General features: G+C 41.7%; 1 protein-coding gene across 2 annotated transcripts in view; it reads right to left on the bottom strand.

The window, feature by feature from the left end:
• PDE3A (phosphodiesterase 3A) overlaps nt 1-21,744 on the bottom strand; it is a 192,038-nt gene that overhangs the window by 61,359 nt on the left and 108,935 nt on the right. The window contains exon 1 of one of the 2 annotated variants that reach the window (XM_085324105.1): nt 12,399-12,454. The exons of the other annotated variant lie outside the window; for it this stretch is intronic. The gene's annotated coding sequence lies outside the window, so the exon portion shown is untranslated. Of the gene's footprint in view, nt 1-12,398; nt 12,455-21,744 lie in introns of those variants that run through there. 2 annotated transcript variants of the gene reach the window in all.

The raw sequence follows: 21,744 nt of genomic DNA on the forward strand, positions 1-21,744 counted from the left end.
GTAATACCAGGTGGGATGCAGCAGGAACAATATGCTGGGTGCACACATTGCTGAGGACACGCCATCTATTACTACTTGGTGATTTTACCCATTGGAGTTTTCAGCTCCAATCCCCCCAACTGCCTGCTTAGCACAGGAAGCTATTTTAATTTTACTGCATTCTAAAACAGAGCAGCCAAATACACAGCATGAGTTAAAAAAAGATCCATTGAAAGSAATAATCACCAATCTCCCTCCTACATCCTAATATATCCTCCCATATTTTCAAGCTGACAGTCTCARTCACATGAGAACAAAGCCAAAAGGAGCAATACACCCTATAATTTTCCACCTTTCAAAATATCTCATCCTCTTTTAGGATGCACCTTGAAAAGTGACATTGCACTTTGCAGGAAGTTGCAGAAATAAGCATGAAAAATCATTATCCCATCTAAAAGTTCACATTCACYGCAGTCCTTTACTATGAACTGTTTGACAGTATAGTATTATCAAATATCATCAGAAACATAATGCAAATAAATGCAGCCTCTAAATTATGATAAAAGATTATGTTCTGGATAAAGAATTGCTACAGAGAGCACCRGATGTATTTTTAAATACTAAAGGAAAATTGCCATAAGGAGAAAAAGTAGAAAAAAGCTAACTTTGTCTTCAAAACCAGAATAAAAGAAAATTAGAACCTAGGAAACAATCATTGATRAAGTCGTAGATACAACGTTTTTAAACTTCTTGCTGAAAATATGACAAGGATTTGCAAATGACAACAGGAGCCGACTCTACATCTTGGGCCACATTTTGCATATTAAGCCAAAAGCAAGGACAAATATTCTACACCTTTTGAAAATATGTAAGAGTAAATTTCATGAAAATCAACAGCCTCACTGCCACCAAACGGGTCAAATTTCAATACTTTTTCTCTCTCCACCAGACCTTGCAGTTCACTCTATTTTACTTCTCCTGAGGTAGAATGCTCTTGCTATTAACAGTTAATAATCACCCGGTGTCCTATAGATGCCTCCTCCTCTTTCTCATGACTTTATGTCACTAATGAACTCTTGTGTGAAATGAATTAATCATTCTTCTTTAAGACTTGATCTTGGATTCTTACATTATGACTCATATAAGAAAAGCGACTGTAGCCCCCAGACCTTCGTCATCAGCTCTGCAGAGCTGCGGTTTCTCTGAAGTACACTTCGCTAAGCTTTACTTGAACACGTAAACCTAGGACCTGCAAGAGGTACACAAAGCATGTACTATATGYGAAAACCTGCCAGCTCTCCCGGGTCACAGATAGGCAGATACATCAGTGAAGATCAGATCAGAGACAGTAATTCATGTACAAGAAAAATAAAACACTATCCTCTACGGCTCTTCTATGATGTTAAAATGATTTTTTTCACTTAGTACAGATCTAACCTGACAGACTGGTAAGCCCCGAGGACTAAAAGGCATATCCCAACCTACTTTATCCTTGACCTGCAAGGAACAACTTAAAAACACATTGAGTTCATTTGTATTATAGGCTTATTTTGTCCTTGTCACAACTGACCCAAAATATTTGCCTGCTGAGATACAAGGTATATAGCTGCTCACAGCAACATGCAGTTGAAGGCTGCACAGGACGGCCATTTTCAACCACTGTTGTTCTGGTTTGTAGTCTATGAACTGGCCACAAAAGGATCTGTATCTTTCTAAGCAATCTCAGCTACCACCACCTTCTTTCATCAAGCTGGTGACTGATTCATCATGTGCATCTTTACGGTTTTCATCTAAGACAAGTCCTACTTTCAGCATGTGGCATAAGGTTGTGAGTAGTTCGTGACTTGCATTTCGGGGAGGCTGGGGTGGGAGGGAGGAGAATAAAGGCAGGCAATGTCCATAATTGTGATATGCTGATGAATTCTAACTAGAGATTGATCTAGTCTGTACTTCTGCATCGTGACCATCTCACAATACCAAGCACTGTTACCTGTGTCGAGATTTGCACATTTTGTTGGGGGCCAAGCACTTCAATGCTTTGGGGAAGCTCAGATTCAAAGTCACATCTAAATTTAGCAGCTTTAACTTCTCATTTACAAGAGGCAACAGAGCCATAGAGATCAACAGACACAGACCATGAAGCACTGGTGCTTACGCTGGCAATCCATCTAGACAACGATTTCTATTCCTACAGTGACTTATTTCTCTGCTTGGATGTAAGCATTAAGAAAATCAACTGTGGGTTACACGTTAAATCCTTTTGTGAACTGGAACTTCAGTGGTTCTTCTGAACCTCCTCCAGTGAGGAACGAGTGATGATGAACTAGAGAGTGCAAAAGCAGCACTGGCTACAATGAATGGAGTCAATAGGTTGATTTTAGAGGGACAACATGACCCACAATCTCCAGCACATCAGTACAAAGCCTTGATACTTTGACTCAAAAGGACATACTAATTGATGGAGATATTATTGACCTACTTGCTGATGACACTCCACTTTTAATGACACAAGTTTGCCTCACAGCCATTTTCTACAGCGAAAACAGTGTCCTCACAAACAAAACCAGACTTTCAAACTCGGCAAGGCAAGGATTTTCATTTTACTGACAATTTTAGGCAAACACCAAAAATACTTTATTCCATAACAGAAAAATGACTGTTTTGGAAATTTTTTGGCAACAGAAATAGCTTGTTTGCACTTTGTTTCAGCAACTTGAAAGCATTTTTATTAAAAAAATAGGAATAAGATGTCATTTCAACTTTCTAAAACTTAAAATACTTCCTTTGAAAATGTGCAAAGTTACTGATTTTTTTCCGAAAAGGTTATGATTCTGGGTCCTGCAAAACCGCCTGTTGCCCACATTGGCACTTTTTGCTGCCTCAGCCTGCTGCGCARCCTTGGCATGTCTCTTGCAGCCTGAAGTGCTCTCTGTCCGCTTAAATGGGACTGATCCATATTGGATTAGACCCCAGCGATGACTCTGATACTCAGACTTTCTAACACTGGTGACCTAGTGCAGAGTTTTTAAGCTAAAAGTCTCCCTCTATAGTCAGTGTGACTCAGGGCAACTAAAATAAAAGACCACTTTAATCAGAAGGAAACACTTGACTTCGTACCAYTGACTCTGATGAAGAATTATGCACATCTCTCTCACTGCAATGCTTTGTGTAAACACAATTGTTAACAAACTGAAAGAGACCACAAGCAAAATTATTTGCCGTGCAGTGCTCGGCCAAGTCAGCTGATGAACTACATGGATTCAGTCTTCCTACTTCTGTATTAGCTCCCTGGTCACTTCAATTTGAGTTTTACAAGTGGACCTCAACACCCTCCCTTCATCCTATTAAAAGAAGAAAAAAAAAATCTACTAACCAACAACCTCTATACACCCCTCTCCTGCTCCTAATGCATTTGGTGAGATTTTTGGCAATAGTATGAGGAAGTAAGCTTCTCCAGAAAGGAGAAATATTTCAGTTAAATTATATATATTTTTAATTACTGCAATTCCTAGCAAAATGCTAATACAGATCAGAAAATGTATACTCTTCATACCCCACACTGTGCAACAGACTGGCATTTTGCCAGTAATGTGAAGACTGCTCTTAATCTGAGCAGTCACATTTATTTGGGCTCATTTCATCTCTTATGAAATGCAAGGCGAAATACCCCACCAAATTAAACATGCACAAAACTTTACTCGTTTGCACCGGTTTCTTCACTGTCAGATCAAAGGAACGTGTTTGATTTCCTGCTGATAAAATCAAGGTGGCACGGGAAGGTAGCCTGACAGGATTCCACTTTGCTGTGCTTTTTAGGAAAGACGGCTTCAATTCAGATGGGTTTTCCCTGACATGATACCAATACACCTTTGGACCATAACTAACTATATAGCGATCCAATTCTATACCGAGCCATCGTAGCACACTTCATGCTTAAACACGCTAACAGCTCAGTTGAAACATGGGGCAGGAGAAAAATAATTGGAAAGAAGGGGATTAACATTGAGTTGGCCTTTTTTAAACAGACGAGAAAGAGAAAACTCAAAAGCTGCCTCTGAAGGCTCCCTAATCCTCCGTGCACGAAGAGACCACAGGAGCCTGCGCCAGCTAAAAACAAACAGGACCTCTTATTTAACTCTGATTTGCGTGGATTTAGTTGTGCTTGGTAACCAGACAGAAAGGATTAAAAACATCACCTTCAGACTCTACAGACTGTTTTTGCTTTCCCAGCACCGAGCCGCCAGCTGCCCTCCTCCGCTTCGCCGCCGTCCCCGKCACGAGCCCATCCTCACCGACGGGGCCGTAACGAGCAAGGGGCCRAGCGCCCGGTGTCGTCCGGCTCCAAGGGGGTTACCCGGCCTCGCCGGGAAACAGGAGCATCCCGGGGGCTGATGGAGCCCGAAGCCCCAGCAGGTCCCTCAGCCCTTGCGTGACCGCCGCATCCCAGAGGGAGAAGGGGACGAGAGCTCCGGGGAGAAGACCCGAGGAGCAGCCGGTCCACGCGCGCGGGTCTAAGGCTGCGGCGCCGCTGCTTGCGCAGACGAGCAGGCCGCTCAGACGCCTCGAAGGAGGCGGCAGCTTAGGGCGAGTCGGCGCTGGAGACGCCGCGGCAGAGGGTCCCGCAGCGGAGCAGCGGTGCCGTCGAGCGCAGCGGGCGGCGGGGCTCGTTCCGGCGCGGGCGGAGCTCCGCAGCGCGCGGTGTATCCGCCGTGCGAAAGCCTTGTCGAGGGGACGCCAGGTGGCACTCTTCCTCCTCCAAAGCGGGGCTGTAACTCCGCGGGGCGCGGAGTAACATGCTACCAGCAATTTGGAAAGGGGAAAAAAAAAAAAAAAAAAAAAAAAACAACCCAAATCTCTTTTTATACATTAGCCCCATAGCTGCTCACTGCTTGCATTCCTTCAAATGATCTTGAAAATCTTAAGCAAACAAAGAAATTATTGTATCTGGGGGAGGCTGGAGGAATCTTGTAACATTTTGCACTGACCCTCATACTAAAATATTCCATATTAGAAGGATTACGGGCATTTCGGTAGGAACACAGAACTCCCTAGTACTACCTAAGCAGTGCTTGACAACTGTATTAAGAAAGCAGAAGCCTCTTATTTAAGAGAAATTAGAGAAATACTTAAGGATAACATATATATGCATCCCCCCCCCCCGCCGCTTTTTTGTACTATCTTCTGTCAGAGTTATTAAAGAGGTTAAACTCCATCTACAATAGTCCGGTGTCTAGTATGAAGTCATTCTCTAATTTGGGGATTTTTTTTTTTTTTTTTTTTTTTTTTTTTTTTTTTTTATTTTTTTTTTTTTTTTTTTTTTTTTTTTTTTTTTTTTTTTTTTTTGTAAAATAAAACTGCTGAGAGTATCCACATAAAAATAGTAATGGAAGTGAGAGAATGAAGAAAGTGTTACAACAAATGCTAATAATGAAACAGCAAAACAAAGGAAAAAGTCAGTGTTTGCATGCGCATGTTGGTGTAAGCGTGGTTTATTTCAGTTTATCCCATGAGTATTACTGCTTCCAAAGGAACGTACTGGATGTGGTTTGCAAAGGATGCAAGGTATTTAGCAACATGTTTGCTATTAGGTACAGGCTACCGTGGCTGTGGAAGTGACTCTAAAACCCAGAACTAGTTTGGAATGGATGTATGGAAGGAGTACATTAAAATTAAAGTATCTCTTTCTCTTGCCCCCCCTCCCCATCCACCAAAGGACCCATCTCCATTTAAGATGACACAAACTAACAACTTCAGGGGCAAATTTATCTGCTGAGTGACTCCTCTACCTACAGCTGGAGTCACAGCAGAACCGAAGTTGGCCTGCTGTGCTCGAGAGCTGAATTCCCTCACAAAACATATTTTTGTTTTTCCTCTGAGCAGCTCTCCTCCCTCTCCGCTCCCTAGAAGTTGACAGGCTGCTTCCTGTTCCATGATCTGTGAATCACGATGCGAACGCCAGTCGCTACTCCCCTGTGAAATTAAATTAGGTATCAGAGCACAGCGTGAGCAATAAGTTTCCCTACCACGCCAGCCCTAAAGAAACTGTATTCTTCCTTCCCCCCAGCTGAAGAACGGAGTTATGAAAGCAGGGTCAAGTTGGTTATTACTATTTGTACTCTGCAACAGCAGCCAGTCTGCTCTGCGCCAGCTTAAAATAATTTCTTCACTTCCTAGTCATGAATATAACGGTACCAAATTTAAAGAGAGTCTAATAATTCATTATATTTATTCACGTGTTTCTCTGTAACCACTTAACACCATGTGAGTTGCAGCAATGCTTAAGATACACAGAATACCATGATAAATCACCAGAACTTAGTGCATGTCATACAGCTGGAAAATTGGTAAGACAAGGGTAAGCAATATTAACACATGGTTTATCAAGCAGGAAAGGGAAGTATGTGATGCTGCTTGTTTCATGCCTTTCAATAACACTTTGTTAAGCCATAAAGTATTCACACTTGGAAAGATCATAGGGCTATGCTGCCCCATATTCTTTTTCATACAGATGGCCCTTGCTACATTACACCCGTCTCTGTCACCGCAGTGTACTCTGTGCGAGGAAGCACCAAGAACCTATTTGGAAGCTGATACCGTTATAAAATAAAATGGTAACCTATTAAAAGCTGGTTTGTGAGCAGAGATTAATTATTGCTTATGCTGGAGCATTAATGGTAATCTCACATTCGTTTAAGGGAATTTTAGCTTTAATCTGTAACGTGCGAGATGAAACCAGACTACTTAGCTTGCTTTTTGCACCATCATGGAGTCCATGCTCTCCAGCTAAGGTTTCTCAAGATTGCTTCAGGGAAAAACAGAAAGCGCTCCCACCTCTCCTTCTAAGAAAGAAATGCCTTCCTCCTCCCTTTGGCCTGAGGAACTAGTCTGTGGACCAGCTTCATCATCTCCAAGAAAGTGGTTGCAAGGCTCATCTTCCCCAAGAAAAACAGGGAGGGGAGAAGGGCTTGACATTACCTTAGGCAAAAGATTCTTAGTTGATGAATAAAAAGGGGAATTTACATTTTAAAGCCCAACATTTGTACCAGGAAGGATAACAAAAGACAGTTGTAGTAATGAATCACTTGTCTGCTCAGTGCTATTTGTTCCACAGCTCAACGTTTTGATTTCTTTCCTGTGTAGTTGAGACCCACACTGCCCTTAGCCCAGGAGGCAGCACAGCTCCTTTTCTGTTCTCCACCGCTGACCAACAGCACCACTTGGCAACTCATGCATCCAACTAGCATTCACACTGGAAATGGGTCCAAGCCTGGAAAGAGCCACTGAAGAGTCCTGGTCACAAACACAGAGAAGAGGTGACAGGACGGTGCTTGCATCCACTGCCTCGTGCCCCACCGAAACAACAGCTGAGCAGGCTTTTCCTTCCTTCCCCATCATGAACGCGGCTTCCGGCAGCCTTTGCAAATTCATCCAAGATCATTCCTCCAAGGTCTCAGTCCACTGGAAATAAAATCACGTGCTCCTTCTCGCCTGGTTTAGCCGCCCAACTAGGACTACAGCTGGAGTCACCACATCAGTAACGGACTGCTGTAGCCTTCATGCGCTGCCGGCTTCCCTGCCCAGCTGCTGCAGTGGTGGCTCAAGCGCAGCAAAGTAAATTGGTTTAATCTTGTTCACCTGGTACTGAGTTCTCAGTCATCTGCTTAGGAGCATAAAGGGGCTAAGTTCCATTTTCATGATTTGGTTATGGCACAGTCCCACTCTAGTGTTAGAGCCCTTACTTGCTAATATTTTTCACAACGTTGGACTCGCATGTTTGCTCCACAAGCTACTGAGTCACCTGGATCTGAGCAACTAAATAACCTTCTTGGAGCTAAGTCATAGGTCTGTTCATTGCCATAAGCTTTCAAAAGTATTATTTTGTCGTCAGAAAAAAGGGAGAAAAAAAATCCCTGCAAATCACAATTGCCTGGATGCGTTCAATATTTGGTAGCGAAATGAATGTGAAACAAAACCTTCATCTCTGCATGCCTCTTATCAGATCCACTTAAGGTAACAATATCCCAGAGAAGGCCCTGCGGGTCTCTGGAAGGTGCAGCACACTCACTGTCTGTACAGTTAGGAAAAGCTTTAGACCACTTCTGGGAATGCAAATGAATGGGATCCACGTGACCCCCACTAATAAAAGGCTCCTGTCTCTTTGCAAAGCATTGAAATGCCATCTGGCGATTCTGTTGACGTCAGCAAGCACAGAAAAACAACAACCACCTCCCCCAAAAAAGCAAAAGCCTTGGGCAGGAGGGGGGAATGCCGCCTTTTGTGGTGCGCGTGCACTTAAGGCTGGTGCTACTGAATACCTGCAGCAGCGCTGTCAGCCAAGAGACTTTAAATTCTGCAAGAAGCAGTGCAGGAAAACGGTTTCTCCTGCTCTTACCTCTGCAGACCCCTGCAGAACAAAGGAGTCTCTTTTGCACTCTTTAACTTACAGAAGGCTTTCAAACTAAGTCTCTCCAGCAGAAGCCGTCTCTCTTAGGGAGAGAACTGCTGTGAACACAAGGGGTAACGAACACTGTGCACCTGATCTCTGGTTTTAGCACAGATCAGAAGTCTGTTATCTCATTGTACTCTAGCTCCATCGGCACGTCCCCAAACAAGCACAGAAGTCAGCTGTAAACTCTATGCTACATCATCCAGCTGCCACACGTTCCCTTGCACACAGCTTAAAAGACTGTTGCAAAGCATTGTGAGATGCGCTACGTCTTCTTCATGATTTTGCCTTGTAACTCTATCATACTGCTGCAAGTTTGTACGCAAGGAACAAGCCTCTTCACRTAGATGACAGGGAAGGATACAAGACTTCCGGTAATGCACACAGGCAGAGTGTGGAAAATGAACCACTCATTTTGGCTACTTTGACTGGATTTCTTGCACATTCATCTGGAGCACAGTGAAATAAATTCTGCACTATTTTAGATCCCATACAAACATTTCACAACAACAAGTAATAAATGACCCAAAGACACTGTACAGTGGTGTTCCCAAATCCTGCAGGATAATATTATAAGCTGCAGATACTAATTTTATATTATATTTCATATGCAAGGCGCAATATCATCCCTAAGCTTTACATGTTACTGGATAAAGGAAACAACAAAATATTCATGTAAAAATGCCTTAGTGTGAACTACCTTTTCTGTGCTGAGCTAAAATAGTACTATCATCRTGCTCACATGCAGACTAAACCAGGCTTCTTTTTGTATTAAAAAAGATTTTGCTGTTAGCAAAGTATGTTAKTTCTGATCTCCACTAACAATTCATTCTAAAACGCAGAGAAGGGCGAGAGTACACTGCAATAAAACAGATATCCAAATAATGGATTTGTCCCCATAAGTGGGTAGGTCTGTAGCCTATGAGAAACGGCTTTACAAACAAAAGAAAAGGTAAAAAGGGAACACGACCACCGAGTTACAGCTCTTCCTAGATTTACAACCTGCAAACCTATCCAAACATAATCATGGACAAATATTGCCATTTCATTATTTACTGTAGCTTTATCTGCAGCCTGACTATCTTCTAGATTAATGCTAGAGGAAGACAGCAACATATCTCACATATATCAGGGTTCCCAAATTGCTATGCTTGACTACCATGACAAATTAACAGTATTGATTCCCTGTGGACCCATGCCACATTTAAACCCTGAAGTGAGGAGTTTTAACAAGGGATGCACAGTTTTATAGTAGCTTTGAGAAAGAAACTCAATCCCCTCAAGACTATTTCTCAGAAACATAGGGGTCAGGAGCACCCAAGGCATGGCAGCGATGCAGAGGGGGAGATGCAGGAAGGGGCTGCCTGCCGTCCAGGCCCACGCACTTCACACGCTCTAGGTTGTCTCAGTGAAGAGGTGTTAACATTGAACATATTTCTAAGGCCTTACAGGACTGAGGTCTTGCTGAATGATACATGCAAAACTGCCTGAAGCCTTCTTTTTCTTGCTCCGGTTCACTCTCCCTTTCTCCTTCCTTGACCACATCTCTTCCTGTTACTAATGAACCTGAGAAGCTATTGCTTACAAAACCACTCTTTAAATTCTTGATCTCTGCCTTAGCATAATTTTTTAAGAGCAAGTCACAGCAGCACTATGTAAATAACTGCAACTAGGCTGCTCTGCCTGGAAACTGGAAAGTTTTCTAGCTCACATCTTAAGCTTGAAAGCTTGAACTCAGTTCAATTAAGAAAATTTAGGGCTTTTCCACAATTTCTCCCTGAAATCTTATGCTTTCAAGCAGTCGTGCGTACTATGCACCCAACCCAGAGATTAACAAAACCTCCAACAACTGCCTGTTTCATGGCGATCACTAGGAAAGTGTGTGTTTAATTGGATTAGTCATAAATCCTGATACAGGAACATATCAGAGGATGGAGAAAAGATACAGCTTTTTCCACACTGCCATTTTAGGTACAATGACTTCCGCTTAACATTTCTTTATTGACTTAAAATATAAATAACAAAATGATCCATTCGGCTTATTTTGGCATTAAGCCTCCTCTTGAAACTGTAGGAGAATAAACTTAAATCTACAAAGGTGACAGATTTTCCAAATTCTCCTCCTATCTCTCATGTCAGTGTCACTTCATTTCTGTTTTAATCATAAAAAAATTTCAAACCACAAAATTAAATCCCAGACAGTGATTCTGCTTACAGCAATCTGCAGTAGAACTTATGATCACCAATAAATACAGAATTTTCATGCCTTTTCCAGCGGTTCCAGGATAATACTTCATTGAACTCACGAGAAATACAATCTCAGCACTTAAGTGCTTGTTCAGATGATTGCATTATCTTCAAAAGATGCAAGATGCTTCTGTATGCATCCTAATCTTCCACTCAAAAGCAGCCCAGCCTCCCTGTGTCACTATGATAAATGTGCAAACTGCACCTTTCCAAGCTCTTACGGACTCTGGAGCATCTGGCCTAAGACAAAAAAATGCCTGTTCTTATGGCACTTCTGGGGAGACTCTTAGAAGCTCCCCTGTAATGAACTTTCTGCTCCTAATTAACACAGAGTTCAAATGGATAAACAAAATTCTGGATTCTGAATCTCATTTTCAAGGTTTGTGAGGATTATTCAGACACTGACATTCACTGTAACAGGCATCCATTAAATGTAGCTTATTCAAAGGGACCCCTTCATTTGGGATACAGGAAGTAGTGTGGGAGGAAATTTATGCAACTTGTAGACACTTCTCCACAAATATTTGTTTATCCTCGTACGGCCAGCATTTCCTAATTTTTGTAACTTCTTGTTGGGCATTTTCAAAGTTCACTTCCCCTCTCAAACAGCTGAAGAGAAATCTACTGCTTGTAACAGAGCAGTTAGTGAGAGCACCCAAGATTTCTACTAGTTCTTACACTGCCTCGCTACAGTTTCACAAGTYATTAGAGGATGCATATATTATAAAAACACTCAGTTTGCTTACTGACATCTGGATGCCTAATTCCAGGTAGATAAAACTTGATGTGTTACAAGTTTGGTGCGCTGTATGGATTTATGGCATCAGCCTTAGAGGACTGGGACCGATGCAGGTAACTGCCCCAGAAGTCCTCAGCTGTCCTTCACCTGGTTACTGAACAGGCGTATTGCACCGTACGGCACCAACCCAGCTGCCTTGAGAACCTCACTTTTTCAGGAGGGAGAGCAGGGAGAAGTGGGCTGAGGGGGGTGTTAAATGCTGGAAAGAAGATGAGGAAATCCAAAAATAAAAGCATGCAGTGATTACATGCCGACCTGAAACACTGACATGCTGCAGCAGTATTTTGGGTTTTCCTCATGTCTGCTGATAACCGAAGTAACTAATAGCATGTTCAGTGTTTGGGATGACAATTTTGCATCAGTAGTATTTTATAATAGGCTAGATGTAAAGAGCAGGAAAGGATACTCATTTTGGTTTAGTCCCAGAAGAGAACATTTTCAGATTTTCAGAGATATATTACGGATTTTGATAGAATCAATTTCTCTCTTTGTTTCCTTCTAGAGGATTAAGCCTATCCTAAATAATGTAAGCTATAGCCATTTGCTATTTCCTGTTCTCCAGTTTTATAGTTCTGCCTGTCAAGCAGCTCATCTCTCTTTATAATCAACTGGATATCGTCTTCCTACTAGGCACACTCGAAACTTTCTTTGGGTCAACTCAGCAGTGGCTGCGCTTCCGCAATATGCAAAAGCAGTGGTCTCCCCCTGTAATGTAAATACTCAAGCCTCAAGCTATGCATTTGTCTCCTCGCTGCTCTTCAGCAGAGATTGCTCTCCCTTTCAGATTTCTCTGCACAAATACATTCCAGTTCGGCAAGCAGAGCTCAGCGAGTTAAAATCCACCGGGCCTAGCCTGAGCTGGGAAGTCTCAATCCTACAATTATTGGAACAAATCCAGCACCGCCAATTGACAGGCGATCGACTCACCTGAAGGATTTCTGGAAGCTCCTAAGCCTTGCAGGAATTCATTCCTTTGATCTTCTGATACCAGCAAGCAAAACATAGACCCAATTTTACATTAAGTGCTTTCATTACTTTGCACGTAATCCGTACTGTGAAATATTCACCTTACCCTTGATTACCACAGCTACAACAAGCTTGGCATAGCCATACACGGATGAAAAGGCAACGGGAATTAAAACGCGCAGCCTGCTGCTTTTCACAGAACGGTGAGGGCTGAGGCAGCGAGCCCTCACCCCGTGCCGCAGGTCGGCACCGCGGCAAGCCGTGAAGGGCTCCCTCTGTTCTCTGCCTCCGGCTCCCAGCCAGCCTATCTCCCGGCACCTTTCCCCAGCGTTTCCTCAGCACGCCCCTAATACCTTGYGCCTGGAAGCTGAAGAGAAGGCTACAGACTTTCAGACTTCCCTTACGTAGCCTCTGCTGACTCACAAACTTCCCTTGCGGGTGAGCGCTGCAGCCAAGCATCAGCCTTTCTATAGGCGCCTGGCAAGACGGGCCAGGCACCAATTTCACCTTTCTCATTCACTACTTAAGTGCTCTGGAATCAAAAAAAGTGCTGAAACAGCAGCAAACACATGCRTGTGCCGGTGGGGAATTAGTGTTTTTTTTTTTCTTTTTTTAATGACCTCCATTAATCTGATCCTTGCAAACTCAGACTCCTTTGAGATAAACTGAAACCCTTTTAAAAATATTTTTAAACTCCTGCATTTAATACTGGGTTGTTAATGAAGAAATTAATATCAAACTGAGGAAATCCAAATAGTCACRCCATTTAAGAGTATTTCTCTACTTGCATGCCAAAACATTTGCTGAGCGCTTGCCATTTCCCAGTTTACAATTGATAGTGTCATAAACACCTCTGGCAGTGCAAAGAACACAGCCTTGACACAATCCGGGCCACTGCCATAAAATCAGCGATAGAAAGCAAAATATGGAAATCCTGGCCTCAGGCACTGGCAGGTAAAATGCTAGCAAGTTCCGCTTTTATAACTTTCATTGAGCAGAAAACGTCATTCTTATCATGCGTATATAATAGCATCCCACAGAACCGTCACCTGCTTCCTCCAAAGGTTGTGCACACTCATCTGAAACCAGCTTCACAGAGTTTTATAATGCTGCTATAAATCACAGTCAGAAACTCAATCAAAGATTTACGATGCAGGTGCTATGCTCCTAGTTTACAGGCCATTAGCAAACAAACTCACTAAACTTTCCCCTACACCAAAAGTGCAAAAACCTTGTTATCCTAAGAAGAAGAAAACTGGCCAAGCCTTTTCACAGACTCTTTGCATGAGGACCAACCAATTGCACCACCAATAAGACAGTACAGGTCATCTGATTAAGTTACTGATACAACAACCACGCAGAAGACGTGGATCATTTAGAGACTATCAACCTACCCTCTCCAAAACCAGGCAACTGAGAGGAAAAAAAAAAAAATTAACAGAGGTTCCGACCCAGCAAGTTTTTTGAAGTAGGTGCTTAACTTCATTAATGAGTTTACTCTCAATGTTGTTACCAAATTTGGTTCTCACTTATGCTAAGTTCCCTTAGCACCCTTACCACAGCCTTCAGAAAGCTGAGCAAAGGTGTATAAAATAGTAATTTTTCAGGGGAACGTACTTTCAGTTTGACTRCTGTCACAGAACTTCAGTAAGTAAGATGCTCCATTTTCACTAAGAAAGAAAGGACTTGAAATGAGAAACCACCTGCAGACTTCAGACTACAACTGTGCTTACAGTTAAAACATCATACCGAATTAGGACCACTGCAAATAAGTTTATCAGTGAGCCCAGCATTAGCCTATGCAGAAGCGTTYTGTGCTTCTAGCTGAGTTCTGCCATTGCCATCATAACTTTCCAAGTTTAAAAAGACAAAATTATTTCAGACAAAAGGTAGATTATTCACATTTATGAGGGTGTCTTTTTGCTAACCCTGCACTCTCCACTGTGCTAGCTAATGTAGCACATATATCACTTTGAAGAGTTTTAAATTTAACTTACCACTGTGTTGAAATCCTTAGCTTAGGACAATGARACAGATTTTACCAACACTTGTTAAAAATAAAGCCATAAATAAAATAATGCACCGTCAAAGACTRGAATGCAATGAACACATCCGCACTTAAGCAGTGGCCTAACCACGGTGCTTTATCGCACAAAAGTAGCTTGAAATACCTTTCCAGTGTATTCGACATATCCGATATTGCTTTTACAAAACCAAGACGAGAGCAAGTTTTGGAACTTCAAAGAGCAGCTATTTCCTGTCAGAGGTTTATTTTGTTGAGAACTTGACCCACTGCAGCGGTGACATTAACCAGGCTTGATGTGTCAGGGTGCAGGAAGTTCATCCACGCCGTAACGGCAGCGGAGTACATGTGATACGATGCCGAAAAAGTCACAGCTGGGCACGGGGAGCGGGTGCTTCCAAAGTTTAATTTCCCAAGTAATTTACGATTACAGGCTACACCCCCTTACTCAAATCTCAGTGCAGGACGAGGAGCAAAGTGAATGTTTGAATTTCTTTATGTCTAGTGTATAATAAATCTAATTCATGTAAGGCAGTTTTGGCAGCAAGCTATGTATTTGCACATTTCTGTTGGCTTAAGTCACACTTTCTGTTAGGAAAGCTCTTCAGAAAAGGTTTATTTCCTCCACTCTTATAAATTGTTGGCATAAACAACCATTCAAAAACGTAACCTCAGTTATTTGGCATTCTAGTAATTCACATCGAAGCCCTCAGGCTTGGGTTTCCTGTTAAAATCAAAGTGTGAATTTAAGTGCATTAGCCTTCAAAATATTTAAATTCAAGTTAAGAGAAAAAGTAGGCGGTGAAACACATCCAACAGCTACACCTTTCCCCTCCTTCACYGTTTCACTGGACAGTGCCATGGGATAACCCCTAGAGATGAAACCTGAACTGGCAAGAAGACAAGACAGGATGGTGTTATTGCTCTTTCTCCTCTTCAGTTTCTAGGCTCCTCTGCAAAACAGTGCTTCCTATCTCAGCTCTGTCTCGTCTCGGTGGCCTTTTACTCCATCCACTTTGGGAGGCAAGGGAGGCAGAAGGGGCAGGCCCACAAATACTGTACGCATTTAAAAAAACATGCCACTGAGCAATTTAAAATGGGAGTACCGTCAGCGGACACAAATGGTTTGGTATTAAACACTAGAGTACTTCAACGGTTGCAGAGATTCACCTGAGTCATGCCTGCAGGGTGCCGCAATACAGCTTGAAAACTGCTTTATAAATAAAACATACATTCATTCACTGATTCATACACATGCAAAGGCACACATTGTCTTTGAAATCTTCTCCTCCACTGAAATAATGCAAAATAAAAATAAAAAAAAAGAACAATACGAGGAAAATTATTTTGTGCTTCAGAAATTCTCTTACGGATTTGTATACAAGAAAAGTATTTGTGCATGCAGCTGGAACCGAGCTTTTTGAGAAAAGTACTGATGCACTGATCAAGTCCTTTGTATCCGCATTAACCTAAAGCTTGATTAGCACATTGGCAAGCACACATGGACATTTCCCAAAGAGGATTACAACACAGCTACCACTGRGAAAGGAACAGTGCTAAAACAACATCACACCTTTTGTATTTCGCTATAACTTCGGCAACTCTGGCCAGTTTACTGTGCCCTAAATGATTTTCCTGACATCTTTCCTATCCCATCTGAGACCAGTATATCAAAAGCAGTTTCCTTCCCTCTCCCACTGCTTAGTCGTGGTAAAAAGTTTGCAGTCAGCTACGGAGCCAACGCTGGGAATAGGTCACAGGCAAGATTAAATCCAGCTCCCTCTTCCAAAGTCCTCCTGCTCTTCCAGACCAAGTGAGAACTACTTGCTGCTTGCAGGCAGGACAGCAGGAACGAGCACTTTGTGAGGAGCAGTTGCTCTTCTGATCCCAGCTGCACGCGTGGCTGGTGCTGAGACAGGAGCTGACATCGCTGGAGAGCAGCAGAAGCGACTGGTCCAGTGCAATGTTCTGGATGGGCAGCGTAGAGATGGGGCCTCTGCTCTTACCCTGCCAAACCACGCTCTTTTTTTTGTTGTGGTGGTTTTTGTTGCCACAGTGCATTAGGAATCGGAGATGAAATTTGCTCTATCGCTCTCTGAGTTATATCCACTGCACCTGGTGACTCCATAGTATAAAAATAGTTGGGGTTAGTCATCTTTTTCCAACTACCTCAGATACAAAGAAAAAAAACCACAAACCAAAAAAGGCAAGTAAATACTTTAGCAATTACAGGTAGTCAAGGCCACTGATGATGGCTGTAAAACATAGACACCGGGTGGTTTGGGCCAGTGCCTGCAGACCAATGGACAGAGATGCACCAATGCTACCCAGGAAAAATCTCACTTACTAGAAGCAGACAAAGTGGGTGAATTGAGAAATAGCATATATCCATGAGGATACTGGCCTGATTTGATACAAACTGTACTTGTGCTGATCCCAGAGCTCATTTAAGTGAGCATCAGCCCACTGCCAAAATCAACAATCTTCCCAAAACACGTTGCTTTTGAGGAGACAATGAGGAAACAAAGAAGACAAACCAGAAAAACGCATTCCTCTTACAACTGCTAGGCTGCCAGCTCAACTTAAAGATGTTTATTTCATATCTTCACCCCTATATACTCTTAAATCAATTCATCATGAAGATTTATACAGTTTTGAAGCCTTTAAAAAAACAAAAAAACTCAAGGAATGAATAAGCACTCCTGTGTGTAGGCAGGCTAAGCAAACGGCAGGTGGGAAGGATCAAAATTGAGGTAGAAGAAAAGAGTTGCTTTATGAAAGAATGCATTACTCTGTACCGTGTATCTATTCTGTGTAGGTAACCTCTTCCCCTCTGACAAAAAACACCCCATACCCATCTCATAACAACAGAAAATTTCAGCTTAACCATCTGAGCACTCAGAACATTTGCGAGACTATAACTTCTATTTGAAAAACGGTTAAGAAAGATTTCACCCCAATTTCCAGTAAAAAATTTTAGATATGAAGTCTTATATTTTATCTTGCAGATCCAAATATAACTCTGAGTTCATATGGAGTTCACCACCATTAAAGCAGCACARAAGATAGTATCTGCTTTGAAATCTGTTTTGCCAGTATGTCCACTTGCTGTGGTCATATRTGCCCTTTGTTCTTTCTAATGTTAATATAATTGTATTAATTTTATCAGAAAACACAGGGAAGAAAAGTGATCTAATTTCAGTGGAACTGTCAAAGGAAATCTGTATCTCCTGTGGCAGCAGCTAATGATTGCATGTCTGTATCAGGAAAAAATTAAAAAAAAAGTGTATTCTTTCAATTCTCCTCCTACCAGGAAGCACAAAACCTGTTCTGAAAAAACTAGGAACCTGTTCCCTCATTTGTGCATTTTACACAAATGCTACTCAGTTCATTATTCATTTTACACTCAATCAGGGAAGTAACCACGACAATAATTACTGATACCTGCTAATCCACAGTTGAGGAGAACTTTCAGAGGAATTATACATTCTGTGCAAGTCAACAATCTCCAATGTACAGCAGTTGAAAAAAAAATACCTGAACAGATAAGAAATGCTGCAGTCTTAATGAAGTACTCTGGGCTGGAAATCTTATCAGTTACTTATAACAATCAAATAGATACAAAATGTCTGGCATATTACCTTCCTTTTATATACAAAGGCAGTATTTCATAGAAATAAATCTGATGTGGCTTATTTCTCTCCATCCCTCAGCAGGCTTCTACTGAAACAGCTGAAACCTTGTGGCCAGTCTCAACCAAAYGTGAAATAAAAGCCAAGGCTCCTTCATGGGGCCATCAGCTTTCATGAGAGGTAACACCCCAAAAGGCTTCCCAAGCAGAAGGAAAAGGTTTCAGCATGAGGTCAGGAGCRACCTGTCCCAGCCAGCCAGCCCCTACCTCCCTTGCCTAGCTGATTCCTAACAGATTTATGGCAGTGATAGAGATTAGGGAATTGGGGTGTATAAGGGACATGGAACATAAATCACTGATAGATCAGGCTGAATTAGATCTTCTGCATGTAGAACAACCCATCCAGGTTAAGCTGCAACTGCAAGCCATCTAAACCTAAATGATCACATTTACACTAGGAGTTATTGCCTTTTTGTTCTCCTTCATCAACTCAGTGCCCCAAACGGAAACAGGTGTTTTTTCCTGATACTAGTACTTTCTGCCTTGCCTTCTAACAGATAATAAAATGATAATTATTGCTGAATTTGCTAATTAGATGGTGTCTTCCATCAAAGGAAATTGAAACATTGTTAACACACACACACACACACACACACACACACACACACACACACACACACACACAGAGATACTACTCATCAGAAAACTCCCACAACGAGGAAAGTAGTCATGAGAGTACTAGCAGGAAATCCAGAAGACCTAGAGCTGTCAGATCTATCTCAATACCATGCTAGCTAAGCCTACTTTAAACATCTTATTTAGCTTGAGTGAAACTTTTTGATGGGATTGCCATTAGGAAACAAACAATAAATAAGAACTTGTTTTAAAAATCCCGTAGTACAGAAATGCTCCATGATCAGGAAGTAATTTCCAGAGCTACAGTTCCAGGCTCTGCACAGATGCTGCTTCTGCTTTCTTCATGCCCAGCCCTGGAACCAAMCAGTCTAGGAGAACACGCACAAAACCTGTAATTAGTTCTGCAGAGYAAATTTGTCTGATATATCAGCTCCAAATAATAAACAACAGAAATAACATTTTTGTAATAACAACTTGAAACATTYCTTATGTTTTAAAATCCTTTTTGCATTATATAAGATGGCTTTGCAAATGCAATGTACACGTACATCCCTCCCACACACTAATCTATATGGGTTATACATATGCCTATGGAAAATATATTRTTTAAACATTCATAAAACCTGTAAACCAGAAGAAACTTCAGCATGACAGCACAGAAGACAAAAAAGGCRTTGAACCTATACAGATCTGTCCCACAACACCTGGCATCCCACATGTCTGAGAAACGGATGGTGTCAAGCCCTCTTTCTGAGATACATGAACTATATGTTATAGACTGCAACAACTTGAGGTCAACTGATGTCCYAGGCTTAAAGTGCTGCCACACTGTTGCTGAACCTCTACCAGAAATGCCTTGGATAAAGTCTGCCAAAAGAAGGACTTTGCATCACCAGCTCTCAAATCAACTCACACAACTTCGTGGGAAATACTTCCTAAGTCTGATTCCTAAACTTGCCCCAGGTTACAAGGYACTATGATTATTTTTCTGCAGTCATGTTCTGTGCCATTTATCAGCTGAGAATTGAAAGTGCCCCAGTCTTCTCAGCCACCTGCATTCATTTTAAATACTAGGCAGAAAAAAAAGGTGCATCTTAGCAAAACAACAAGGTTACGTTCCTGATTACAGAACTGACACCAAAGTTGTACAAACAAACAAACAAAAAACAAATAAAAACAAATAAATTTAATTCTTGATTATATTTAAGCAGTAGATTCCTCTGGAGCTGAACTAGTATATCAGGTAATCCAGGGGACAGAAACAGAAGATGGGCAATTTAAGTCCAGCTCTTATGGCTACTATCCCTGGAGAAGACTTCTGTTTTTCCGTCACTTTGTTCAAGCTGGAATATTCCTCCTGCCTTCCYCTTTAATGATTTTTCACATAGCTAAATGAAATGCAATTTTAGAGGGGAAAAAAGGCTGTGAAAACTCAATTCTTGTTCACCAGCACTGGATTCTTCCTGCTCCCTTGTTCTCTGGAGTCAAATCACAAAACACAAACATGGCAGGCATAACACTTCTGTCTTTTGGAATGTCATCAACTTTACACCCCTGGTCTATTTGYTAATTATGATATAYAYAGCATCATTTCAAAAATCSTATTCTCAAAATTTTCAATAATTCYCAYTCTTTACCATTTGTATATTATAAAAAAAACCCTAAATATATTTCACTAAACCTCTATCTTGCTCTTTGCTCTTCATACAGACCATATATAGCACATTAATCGGTCAGTCTGGACTGAACATTTCTCTTACTAGTCCCTAGAGAACTTAACCTTTATACAAYTGAATGACATGCATTTCTACCACTGCAGTCCTCTAGACCGCAGAGACAAACTCAGTGTCAGAGGCCCCTCATCTTGGTCCCTGCCACCAGCGCACACACAGAGCTTTTCACAGTTGTGGTACTTCTGTTACCTGTATCAGATGGGAAACTATTTGCCTGGCTGCTGTTCATAAGGAAATTAGCGAGAGATCAGCTAATGAGGAAATGTCAGTGTGGACTGCAGAGAGATTATTCTTTGCATTTCTCAAAGGTCAGTCCTAGGAAAGATCAAATTTAATACTCTTACAGAGACCGTTCACAAGTACGGTCAGCAAATGACATTTTGCTACTGACAGCATGAGAAGACATTGCCCACACAACAGAGAACTTTGACATTATGGCAGAAAAAAGAAAAATCGATGAGGGTTAGAGTGACAGAAATGAGGGTTAGAGTGACAGAAATGGATGAAATTCAGTAATGCAGTGAGAGATTATACACCTGGAGACTACCTAGGTGATGAATGTTTAGTCCAGAATTGAAGATTCTCCATTGCAGATGACCAAGATCTGTGTACACTGTTTAAATGCAAGGACAAATACAAGGCATTGATGCAATGCAGCTGCTACTAGAAAACATAATGCTTAGATAAATCACCAAAAGCCTTTCCAATAGCACAGTAAAGTATGATGCCACTGTAGAAGGCACAGGTAAGTCCTCATTTGGCGTATTACATAGAGAGAGTACATACTACATTCTCTGAAGTTCAGCTGAACGCTTTGTCCTTTACAAGAGGATTAAAAAAAGATTTATACTTGATTTATCACCTTTCCTTTAAACAGGTGCCTAGATGGACTATAACTTATCTCCAGTTTATGAGAAAAGTTGATTTCTACCTAACCACGATAGATGCAGAAAAGACCTTTGCAAGGAAGAAGAAAATATCCTGTGGGTAGATGGCAAAAAGCAAACCTTATTTAATGCAGCAGAATGAAGGCTGAGAGGGGAATATGATTGCTCTTTAAAATACCTCAGAGAGGGTGTTTGGCTACACTACAGGATAATGTAGTAACTTGAACTGTAACAAGGGGTTTAACAYGGACATATATGCAGGTAGAGCATTAGAAGACTATTCCTCACCACTACAGGAGAATTTGGGGAGGGGAGAAAAAGGTGAAGCAACATTAACACAGAGCTTGATTAGTGGAAGGAAAGGATTACCTAGAGCTGTCTATGCTGACAAGAGGAA

The sequence above is a fragment of the Rhea americana genome, unplaced genomic scaffold, assembly GCF_003343005.1.
Source record: "Rhea americana isolate MKP2758 unplaced genomic scaffold, rheAme1 scaffold_9, whole genome shotgun sequence".
In the NCBI taxonomy this organism is placed as follows: Eukaryota; Metazoa; Chordata; class Aves; order Rheiformes; family Rheidae; genus Rhea; species Rhea americana.